This window comes from Palaemon carinicauda, chromosome 17 (genome assembly GCF_036898095.1).
Source record: "Palaemon carinicauda isolate YSFRI2023 chromosome 17, ASM3689809v2, whole genome shotgun sequence".
Classification (NCBI taxonomy): domain Eukaryota; kingdom Metazoa; phylum Arthropoda; class Malacostraca; order Decapoda; family Palaemonidae; genus Palaemon; species Palaemon carinicauda.
In genome coordinates, this window is record NC_090741.1 from 28,930,767 (window position 1) to 28,943,266 (window position 12,500).

Here is a 12,500-nt window from a genome sequence, read left to right on the forward strand (position 1 = left end):
TCTGTCGGCCGTCGAATGAGTCGGCTGCCGGCAGGGATCCCCCTATCTTTTAGTGTTCTTCAGTCCTCCCTTGGACTGCCTTCCATGGCCCCACTACTGATATTGAGGGGCTATGGTTGGATGGAAGCCCGAATATAATTCCCCCTTCCATATGAACCCTCACTCCAGATGGAGGTCTGCAAAGCTGAGCCTTTGCTTCCCCTCCCATCCATGCTCTCTCTCTGTCTTACCATCTACCCTGGTCCAGCTGCCGGAACCTTAGAGCCGCCGCCGGCCAACTCGGACGACGATCCGCCGTCAGGTTGCTCTGCCGCCGCTTGCCATGAACTATCGTTGATCGGTGACCCAACGGCAGCCGGCACATACCGTCGGCTGCTGGCAACTATGCTGACTGCCGACAGCCGGTCGACCAACTGTCTGAGGACATATCCTTTCGCCGGCCGCCGGCTGGTCCGCCTTTATAAAGGGACCCCCGGCGGCCGGCAGCGGAGCGGCTGCGGGTGGCTCGCACCCTTTACCTAAGAAGGCAGTATACCCTCAATAGCCGAGGGTAGTGCCGACGTATTCCGGCAGGCACTGCAGCACTGGCTGGGAAGTGGTCATAGTCACTGCGATATTGATTATTCCGCACGACACATACCGCTGTGTGGTTCGTGCTGTAGCCCATACACTTTTTCCAACCTACAAGGTTCTTCTCTCTGGCTTAGATAATGATCAATGATTATTTTATTCAATCCCCGATATTGAACCTTAGAAGACGGTGTTAAAATTACACTTTATATCCACAGGACATTATCTTCTCCTTTACTTTGACTAGAATTTAGTGTTCAATATTGAAGGAGGTCAAGGCAATGGGCTGGACAGGAAACACACGCGGGTGTCTTTCCTCTTTCCCTCCTAGCTTACTTATCCTAAGCTAAACAATATATGTAACATTGTATGATGAAATTCTGAGATTTTTCACCGAATACTTACCTGCTTTTCTTTCTTTACAGGAGGAGCATCCCGAGTGCGGGAACCACTTCTTCAAGGTCCGCAGTAAGAGCTTCTCCGGCCATAATATGTGCAAGACCCACGTGCGCTGCGTAACTATGAAGGGATCTCTGAAGTATTGGGACCCCCAGGTATGTGACGTTTGTTCAAAACTGGTTACTGAGGCTTTTGAGGATCAAAAGTCTACTGAGTCAAGGGATGCCGCAAGAGAGACGCTGCAAAAATGGGTCAGGCGCTTCCAGAAGAACACCACTGGCCCATACCTTCTTAATGAAAGGATGAGGGCTTGTTTGTTCCCTAGGGCATCTTTGGATGCAGTTATCCCTCAAGCCAAGCCTGAGATTCCCCTCGTACAGATTCCGGTAGAATCTGATGTTTCTGATGCCTTGAAGGACATCCAACTGGAGGACGACATGTCGGTAGTTTCTGAGGAGACGGAACGGAGTCTTCTAGTTGAAGAGCAGGATCAGGAGACTTTTCTACCTACTGAAGGCGACGAAGAAAAAGCCAAAATTATTTCCGTTTCATCGGCTACGGTGGCTGAGCGTGTCCCGTCGACTTCTTCTACCCCCCAACTAGACACGATTAGTCCTACGCTTCATTCTCTTCTGTCCATGTTCCAGGACATGAAGAAAAAATCATCCAAGAAGGAGGCTTCACTGCAGACAGTGATGCACCAACTCGTGTCTTCTTGTTTAGCCCCTAAGAAGCTAAACGTCAATGATCTTCCCGCCTTTTCGGACATTAATCCTTGGATGTATGCTGAGCACATGCTCATGATAGTGGGAAGATCTTCCTCTCCGACAAACTGGGCACTGTCCCAGTTGACGACGTTGAGTTTTGGCCCAGCAAGGGGGCCTACCTGGATTGTTATGTCCGCCTGAGGATGGAAGCCCCCTTCAAAGAGGCGAAAGAGGTCGCCATACTAGACCTCCCCAAGGCCTGGGCACAAAAACCTTGAAGGAGAGGGCCTTCACTAGTTCCAAGTTGCCGGATCCCAGTAAGACGCACCCATATTTCATTGCTGCTTCTTCCCGTGCCTTCCCCTTTATGGAGAAAGGGTTTAAGGCAGCCTTAAAGGCAGTCGAGACAGGAAACTTTATTCTACACTTGAAGAGTGTAGACCCTTTTCCCTTGCCCTACCATCTGATGATGCGGACTGGAAGGACGTTTATAACACCTTCTCAGTTGGGAAGCTGGAGGCCGACATTGCCAGACGTCAGTTCGGAGAAGACCTACCTAAGTTGTCAGACTTCCACCTGCGCAGGGAGCAGGAAACAAAGGAGAGACTTACCGCCTCTATGTCCTTGCAAACCGGATTAGAGACGTTGGCAAGCGTCCCCGACACCCCAGATATGTATATGGTCTTTGCCAAAGTGCATTTGACAACGGTCACCAAAGACCTATATAACTTCATCAAAGTCAGACGGGCTTGCAGGGAGTTCATGTTCGCCTCGGCTGCGGTGAGGCACGATCCAAGGAAGCTGATAGCCTCCAATATCTGGGGAAAAGATCTCTTCCCGAATGAAGTGGTCAAATAGGACGTTGATAGAGCCACAACGGAGAACAGGAATCTCCTCCATAAATGGGGCTTGTCCTCTGAGAGGAAGTCTTCCGCTGAAGAGGGCCCCAACCAAAACGGAAGACCAAACGACCCAGAGTGCCCTCTCGCCCTCCACGACAACAACAGCTTCCCGTGGCTATGGTGCCCCAGACAGTGCTACAACCACCTACTACGTTCCAGCTGGTGCCCTAACAGGTGGCGACTCAGTCGCCTGTCTTCACCATAGCCTTTGAAAGGCAATCGACAACCTTTTGGCCAAAGTCTCGAGGTTCCTTTCAAGGTTCTTCTGGACACCCCTCCAGAGGTAGGGGCAACAAAGGTGGACGTGGCCAAGGAGGCAAGTCCTCCAACTAGCAATCCAAATGAGATGCTACCGGTAGGAGGGAGACTTCTCCTCTTCCTGGATCGCTGGACCTTCGATCTCCGTTGCTGATACCTTCAGGATCTCCTAGACAAGAGAGTTGTAAGGAGGGCAAAGTCCATCATATTCCAAGGAAGGCTGTTCTGTGTTCCGAAAAAAGACTCGGAAAAGCTCAGAGTCATTCTGGACTTAAAAACACTCAACAAGTTCATAGTGAACAACAAGTTCAGAATGCTGACTCTTCAATTTTTAAGGACCCTGCTGCCAAAACAGGCATACACAGTCTCCATAGACATGGCGGACGCATACTGGCATGTTCCGATCAACTGCCAAGTTTCCACCTACCTAGAATTCAAACTGCAAAAAAGACAGTATGTCTTCAGAGCCATGCCCTTTGGACTAAACATAGCCCCAAGGGTATTCACAATGCTTGCGAACGCAGTCATTCGTCAACTACGCGTAAAGGGAGTTCAGGTGGTTGCCTACCTGGACGACTGGCTGGTATGGGCAGCATCCGAAGAAAAATGCACGCAAGCCTCCAGGGGAGTGATCCAGTTCCTGGAACTTCTAGGATTCAAGATCAACTTGGAAAAGTCTCGTCTATCTCCAGCTCAGAAGTTCCAATGGCTGGGTGTCCACTGGAACTTACAGTCTCACTGCCTTTCCATCCCATCAAAAAAGAGGAGAGAGATAGCGGGATCTGTCAAGAGACTCCTTCAATCCGTCAGGATTTCAAAAAGGCAACAGGAGAGAGTGTTGGGGTCTCTCCACTTCGCCTCAGTGACAGACACAGTGTTGAAAGCACAATTAAAAGATGCATCAGGAGTCTGGAGAAAATACGCTCAAAGAGATCTAAAAAGACCAATACCAACTCGTCTGCGATCACTCCTCAAGCCATGGTCAGAGGCCAAGTACCTAAAGAAAAGGGTACCCCTAAAACCGCCTACACCTTCAGTCATCGTTCACACGGATGCTTCAAAGGAATGGTGGGGAGGCCACTCTTACCATCGGAAAGTCCAGTGATCCTGGTCCTCCCTCTTCAAGACCTTCCACATCAACTTTCTGGAAGCCATGGTAGTTTTTCTTTCTCTGAAGAAACTGAAACTCCGCTGCTCAATCCACATCCGACAGGTACTACACAGCGAAGTTATAATGAGATGCCTGACTCGAGAGGGCTCGAGATCGCCTTAAATCAACCAAGTGATATTGGCCATCTTCCGCCTGGCGGAGAAGAAGAGATGGCACTTATCAGCAGTCCACTTTCAATGGTTCCGCAATGTGACGGCGGACGCTCTATCCAGGCACAACACGATAGTCAGAATGGTCCCTAGACGCAAGATCATTCTCCTTCATCTTACGCAAAGTCCCAGAACTGCCGATAGACCTCTTGGCAACGAGCGTCAACAAGAAGCTACTCCGGTATATAGCCCCGTACGAGGATCCTCTAGCGGAAGCAATATCCCTAGACTGGAACAGATGGTCCAAGATCTACCTGTTCCCTCCAACCAACCTTCTGCTGAAAGTCCTCAACAAACTGAGATCCTTCCAAGGAACAGCAGTAATAGTGGCTCACAAGTGGCCAAACAGCATCTGGTTCCCCATGATAACGGAACTACTATTACAACTAATTCCATTGCCGGATCCAGTTCTGACTTAGCAAGTGCAGAAGTTGACTATCTCAGCTTCATCACAGAAAATCCAGAACCTTCATCTCATTATTTTCTCACCTTAGCAGTCAATAAAAGGTTCAGGATTTCAAGGGACAGTGTTAACTTTTTAGATGAATACAAGTCAAAATCAACGAGAAGACAATACGAGTCTTCCTGGAAGAAATGGGTTCCCTTTGTCAAGGCAAAGAAACCAAAGGAGATTTCAACAGAATGCTGTTTATCCTTCTTCATCCATCTCCATGAACAAGGTCTAGCAGCCAACACAATTGCTACGTGTAAATCTGCCCTGACCAGACCCTTGCTGTACGCCTTCCAAGTGGACTTCTCCAACGAAATCTTCAACAAGATTCCGAAAGCCTGGGCTAGACTTCAGCCCACAGCTCCTCAGAGGCCCATTTCATGGTCCTTGAATAAGGTTCTTCACTTAGCATCTACCTTGAACAACAAAGATTGCTCTCTGAAAGACTTGACTCAAAAGGTGATATTCTTATTTGCACTAGCCTCAGGACCCAGAGTTAGCGAAATAGTGGCCGTTTCAAGGGATGATGGCCACACTCAGTTCACAGACTGCGGAGAACTGAAACTTTTTCCGGACCCAGCGTTTCTCACCAAGAACGAGCTGCCCACTAAGAGGTGGGGTCCCTGGAGAATCTGCCCTCTGAAGGAAGAAGCATCTCTATGTCCAGTAGAATGCCTAAAGGTCTATCTTCGTAGAACTTCAGACTTTAACCCTGGATAGGTACGGTGGGTCGTTTGCGACCCCGAGCGTCAAAAAAAAACAGGTTTTTCTCACGTGACTCACCCCTGTGACTGAATTTGTGGGTGATCGACCTGCAGGAGGTGTCTCCCCTACACGCTCTAGTAGTGTCCAGATGTGCATTGCTGTAGCTGTACTCCTTCCCCGATTTCTGAGACGCGTCGGGGTCGTTCGCGTCCGAGTTTACCCTTCTGAGGTAGTTTGCATAATTATCAAAGTTATTACGTATTATGAAATTGTCGTAGAATGGTGCAACTTGTATAGGTTATCAGTTGTGGAAAGTCTTGGTGGATTGTTTGGCTACCATGTGCATGTTTTTTTTTTTAGTTAAAATGTCGTTCATCACCACGAGGACCATTTTACCGCGAGTGCCCCTTTTTCATTTTTTTTCATTTTTTTGCCAAGTCATTTTTCCGTAAGATATTGCCAAATAGTGTCGTAAAACTTTTGCTTGTTTAGTGTTGGAAAGTGTGTCTAGATGATCTGGCTACCCATGCATGACTTTGTTTTTGTCAGATGCGACGTAGTTATTGGTATATTGGGTATTTAACTGCGGTTACCAATTTCTGTTTTTTTTTCAATATTTGTAAAAAATACTACGTAGTAAGGAATTGCCGTATATTATTCATTTTTTTTTCATGTTTATGTGTTAGAAAGTGTGCCTTGATGGTCGGGCTAACACGTGCATGTCTTTTTTTTTTATCTGAGATGTCGTATATTAGAATGTCGGGCATTTTACCGCGAGTGTCCCTTTTTAATTTTTTTTAATTTTTTTGCCAAGTCATTTTTCCGTAAGATATTGCGAAATAGTGTCGTAAAACTTTTGCTTTTTTAATGTTGGAAAGTGTGTCTAGATGATCTGGCTACCCATGCGTGATTTTGTTTTTGTCAGATACGACGTAGTTATTGGTATATTGGGTATTTAACTGCGGTTGCCAATTTCTGTTTTTTTTTCAATATTTGTAAAAATTTACTACGTAGTAAGGAATTGCCGTATATTATTGATTTTTTTTTCATGTTTATGTGTTAGAAAGTGTGCCTTGATGGTTGGGCTAACACGTGCATGTCTTTTTTTTTTTATCTGAGATGCCGTATATTAGAATGTTGGGCATTTTTCCGCGATTGCCCCTTTTTATTTGTTTTGCATTTTTTTGCTTAGTCATGTTACCGTAAGGAATTGGCAAGTAGTGTCGCAAAACTTATATTTTTATAGTGTTGGAAAGTGTTTCTAGATGATCTGGCTACCCATGCCTATTTTTTTTTTAGCCAGATATGGCGTATATATAAGTATGTGTTCGATTTTCCTGTGATTGCCATTTTTTCGTTTTTTCCCATTTCTTTCAAAATTACTACGTACTAAGGAACTATCACAGAGTAATATTTCATTTATATGTTTATTTGTCGGAAAATATGCCTTGATGGTTTGCCTAGCACGTGGCTGAAATTTTTTTTTTTCTGAAATGCCGTATATTAGAATGGCCATTTTTCCACGAGTGCCCCTTTTTATTTGTTTTGCATTTTTTTGCTTAGTCATGTTACCGTAAGGAATTGGCAAGTAGTGTCGCAAAACTTATATTTTTATAGTGTTGGAAAGTGTTTCTAGATGATCTGGCTACCCATGCCTATCTTTTTTTTAGCCAGATATGGCGTATATATAGGTATGTGTTCGATTTTCCGGTGATTGCCATTTTTTCGTTTTTTCCCAATTCTTTCAAAATTACTACGTACTAAGGAACTATCACAGAGTAATGATTCCTCTAGATGTTTATTTGTCGGAAAATTTTGTTTACTTTTTTTTTTGATTGAATATCATCAAATTTTTTTAGCTAAAATATTGTTTTACATTTTTTTTTTCGATTTTATTTCCCTTCAAAAAAAATTTTTTGGGTCAGAATTTTAATTTTATAGTCGTAAAATAATCGACAATTATCCAGCAACCCACCATACAATTTTTATGCATATCCAATAATAATTAGATTAGTAAATAACACCTTGAAATTGACATACCCTTCCTACATTTTAAGTGGCAGATTAGGGAGTCTGAGTCAGTGTGGTTGGCGGCCATTTTGTGGACATATCCGAAGCGTAAGCTGCCCTATCTATATATATTCTTGTTCCCTATAGAATTTGTGATATTTTGGTATATTTTTACCTGCATAAATATCATATTATATATTAAATATATGTATTTTTTTACGAAATTTCCAAGTACTCAAAAAATTACCTTTAGATATGGCCCCTGATATAAATGTAATTTACAAAATAATGAAGATTTTTTTACATATTTCTATTTTAGGATAACATATGTTTATTCCCTAAAAAAATTAGCCACTTCCTATTTCATTTGGGTACCCAAAAAAATTCATGAAATTTGGACAATTTTTTTTGGCCAAAAAAAGTTACCCTTTTTTTCTCATTTCAGATCTTCACCTCCATGGGTCTGACTTCATCCAAAATACATCAAGATGTGTCCTAAACATTCAAGAATCAATTCCTAAAAGGATTTGTGTATATATGTATAAACTTTTTTTTTATGAATTTTTATGTCAGGTCTTTTTTTTTCTACTTAATTTTTTAAAATATTTATAATAAATAGTTTTTCTGCAGATGAGTAGTATTTATCTTTACAGTTGTTTTAAGCATTCATTGAAGTTTTTTTGGGCAAAAGAAAAAAGGAGGTTACTGCAAAAACTGATTTTTCAAGAATTTTTTTTGGCGTCGGGGTCGTTCGCGTCCGAGTATACCCTTAAAGGGGTGTCCGAGGACTGTACCTATCCAGGGTTATGGGAGGTCAGCTTTTCATGGGAGAAACATCAGGTTCAACATTGACCTTGAAACAACTAAGGGCGAAGATGACCTATTTCATTCGCAGAGCGGATCCAGACAGTAAACCCGCAGGTCATGATCCGAAAAAGGTTGCTTCGTCTCTGTACTTCTTCCAAAAGATGTGTTTTGAGAGTCTTCGCGCCTACACTGGATGTAAGTCATCCAGGGTCTTTTTTAAACATTATGCGAAACAAGTACAAGAAATAAAGCACTACGTGGTGGCAGCAGGTAGTGTACTAGAACATGCCTCTTAATTTCTGCAAAGAACAGTGCATTAATTGGGACTTTTAGTGAAGGGTGTGCTTGATGAACTCCTACGGTGTATCATGTTTAGTGATGTGTCTAGTACATGACACTATAGACTGTTCTAAATATACAGGTGACTAAAGCATAAAAGACTGACACATGTGCCATGCGTATTCATATGCAAATGTTCCTTTTGTAACTACAGAGACAATAGTGAAATATTACTATATTTCCCATAGAGTGGCTTGTGTTTCCTTTTCAGATGAAACTTTAAATTTTTCTGTTATTACTAATTATTATGCTTTCACACAATTTTTCAAAGAAAATTTTTCGTTAATTGTATATGTTACAACCCTTGATTTTTTATATTCTGCCTGTTAATAAACACAGTTTAGAATCTTTGCATCTCATTTCACCGTAAATATTCTAAAATACAAATAAAGGGTGCCAGAGCTACTTTCTTACCCTCTTATTTTGGGAAAATTATTCAGAACAAATGCTATTTCTGTTCTAAGCAAACAATCATCAAATTATATGTTATGCTATTAAGTTTAGTCTTTGGTAATGACTGATTGTACCAACCTGTTTACCTTACTGACTTTACAGTTTCCTACATGAATGTAAACCTGTCTAACTTGTCTCCAACGAACAAGCATACTAAGGGAGGTGTCAGTAACCTACACATATTGGTTCCGTTCAGAATACAAACTATGCTTTATGTATATGATGACACTAATATACAACTTGTTTGCTAGATTGTTCTTTGAACTCACAATCCTCGGGTTTTTCTCCTAGAGCCTTCCATGACTCTTCCCTGTAGGGGGCAGGAAGCACTGACATAGTCCATGATCAGTTGAAAGATGCATGACGGTAACACCAGGTGTCTCTCAGTATAGATGACCAAGGAAAATTTATCTAGAGGTGATCGACACTATTGAAAATCCACAGATATATTAATGCTCTGGTAAACTTCCATCAGGCCAACATGGCCGGAGCCTAAAAAACGGATTCTGAGCGAAGCGAAAAATCTATTTTTGGGTGAGGTAGCCATGTCGTCCTGATGGACCCATTCTCCTTTGACAATGGATAAATGAATCCCTCCCTAATGTACTGTATCTGTAGCACCTCATTAACGCTACAAAGAATGACTAGATGGCGCCACACGGCGTCGTGCTGGCGCTCAATCAAAGTAAGAGGAGGAGTGTTGCCTTAATAATGGCTCTCCTACAATTCTTGCTACTTTCCCCTCTTGAAGCGTATACGCTATTAGGGGTGTAGATAGCTATGTGGCGTGTAAAGAATACGTCATCTGATCTTATGCGATATCCCTATAAGATAATACCAGGGATACTCGTGCCATGAGTTAGAATTCTGGATAACTTTATTAAAATTCTCTTGGATATATCACTGTAGTTAAATATAACCTAGGAAGCTACTAAGAAGGAACCTCCATTAGGACGACATGGCTACCTCGACCAAAAATAGATTTTTCGCTTCACTCAAAATCCGTTATATATATATATATATATATATATATATATATATATATATATATATATATATATATATATATATATATGTATATATATATATATATATATATATATATATATATATATATATATATATATATATATATATATATTGGTTATGTTCTTTGCTCTTCTTTCGTGCCCTAGTTGTTACTCCTATAACTGCACCTATAGAGAGAGCATCAGCTACCTTGTTAGCTTTTCTTCTATGTGGTGAAAACCCTTTATATCAAACTCTGACAATCTCTCAATCCCTCTTGCTTGTCGAGAGGTCAAATCATTTTTACAATACAAATCACATAAGGAGCGATGATCACTTTGCAACTCAATCAACTGACCTAATTAAAAGAACCGATGCCTCTCTAGAACACTGAGAATAGCCAAACCTCTCGATCGAATGTATTATAATTCTTTTTTGCCCCTTTTAATGGCTGGGAACAAAATCGAATGGATCTTTCTCTCTGCCTTTATAATCTCATTGAGAAACTACGCCACCAATTGCTACGCCACTTGGATCTGTTGTCACTAAAAAGGGGTGATCAAATCTATGATATGCGAACAACTGAATGCTATTTAAGGCAGCTTTCAAATGGTTAAAGGACCTTTGTTCTTCCATTCCCCAGTTTATTACTTTTTGTTTCTTCAAAGAATATAAGGGTCTCGCTATCTCTCCAAAACCTCTTATGAATTTACGGTAAAACCAGCGAGCCTAAGGAATCCAGCTCCTTCCTTAGAGTTACATGTCATGGGGATATCTCTAATAGCCACTAATTTACTAGGGCAGGGTTGGATACCTTCTGTTTACAGAAAAATTCGTCTTTGACAAAAGTATTTTCATACCATTACGTCGCAATGCTTCTAAAACTTTGCGAATAATATTATCATGTTTTTCAGCCGTTTTCCCTGTAATTATGATATCATCTATATAAACAAGAACACTAAGGCCAATTAAGGGAAACAAAACCATAATCATTGCTCTAGAGAAATGACTTGGAGCATTTTTAACACCGAAAGGATTTTAAGTCAACAGTTGTAAAATATTCACAAGTATATTCTTCGATTAAAGGCAATGGAAATGCATTATCCTTATTGACTGCATTCAACTTCCTATAATCAACACATAATCTTACCGAGCCAATATTTTTCCTAACAGCTACAATTGGAGAAGCCAAGGGGGATCCGCTCTTCTCGATTATCCCTTATTCCCTTAATTTATTAATTTCCCTTTCTATCTCTGCCTGGAAATGAATAGGTATCTTATTAGGCTTTGACCTGATCAGCTCCGCCTGCCCAGTTTCAATGCTAAAGGGAAATCGATCAATCTTCACGAGTGGTTCATCGCTAATTGCAATTACATCAGAATAATTATTGACAATGTCACTAACTACAGGTTGATATTCTGATGGACATAGTTTTCGTGCTTGCATAATACATTTTTTAGTGCGTTCGTCTGTGCGGGCTGGAGTTGTGGCTCCCAACATCCCATTATAAGCAATTTCATGTAACTCTAATTAACACACATAATCACTTCTTAATACAACACTTTTATTTGACAAATTAACCATTGTTATATCAGCTCTGTTCTCTTTTATTTCCGTTAAGCACTCTAATATCATATGGGACCAATTGTCATGGGGTTTAACAACGACTGGTTTCTTCCGCAAGAGGACGTCAAGGGGTCACTGATATGCTCGTATGTGTCTGGGGAGGCAACACTTCTCCTCTGTCAGGTACAGCTGTTACCTTACTTAAGTGTCTCTCCGAGCCCGCACACACACTTACTGCCTCATGACTTTCTATCGGCAAAATGTACCCTCCTGCCTTTACTGTTATTGTATCTTTTCCCCCCAAAATGCATATTTGTTTATTAGATATAAAATCAATTCCTAAGATAGCATCGATCCTACCTTAAAGTTGATGATTTTTGTATGGTTTTTGCGAAGTTTATTTCCTCCAACAGTGTCGAGGACGATGGATGCCGCTGACTGTAGTGGGTTTGAGGAGAATCTTTTTTTATTAGTGAAATGCTGGCTCCTGTGTCGACCAGCGCTCGAATTATCTGGCAGGTCAATATAAACTACTAACATTCCTAGACGGCCATTACGAGATTTGGGGAACGGGACAATGACCTCAGCTAAAATGCTGATGCTCCCTAGTGCTACGAAGATTAGGTCCAGGGTACCGATGGAGGTTCCAGTGCCTGCTCTGTCACTGTCACCCCTGTCGTCGCCATTTACTTGGCTACTGCTTATGAAGTCATGCGGGGTGGGGGTGGCGGGAGCATCGAACACCCTCATCTCCCCCTTCTTCTGTTTCCTTTTCCTTGGATGTTGGGTGGAGGAAGGTGTGTGTGGGGGACAACCCGCCCACCCTCTGCGTTTTTTGCTGAGCAATCTCGAGATAGATTATCATTGGCCTGATAAGTGTAACAGTGGGGGAATCCTTGGGTGGGGCACTCCACTCGTCGGTGCCCTTCTCCCTCACACTGCCAACATCTTCTAATATGCTGCCTGCGTTCCCCCTTACCTCTCTTTGGGTGTCGAGTACCTCT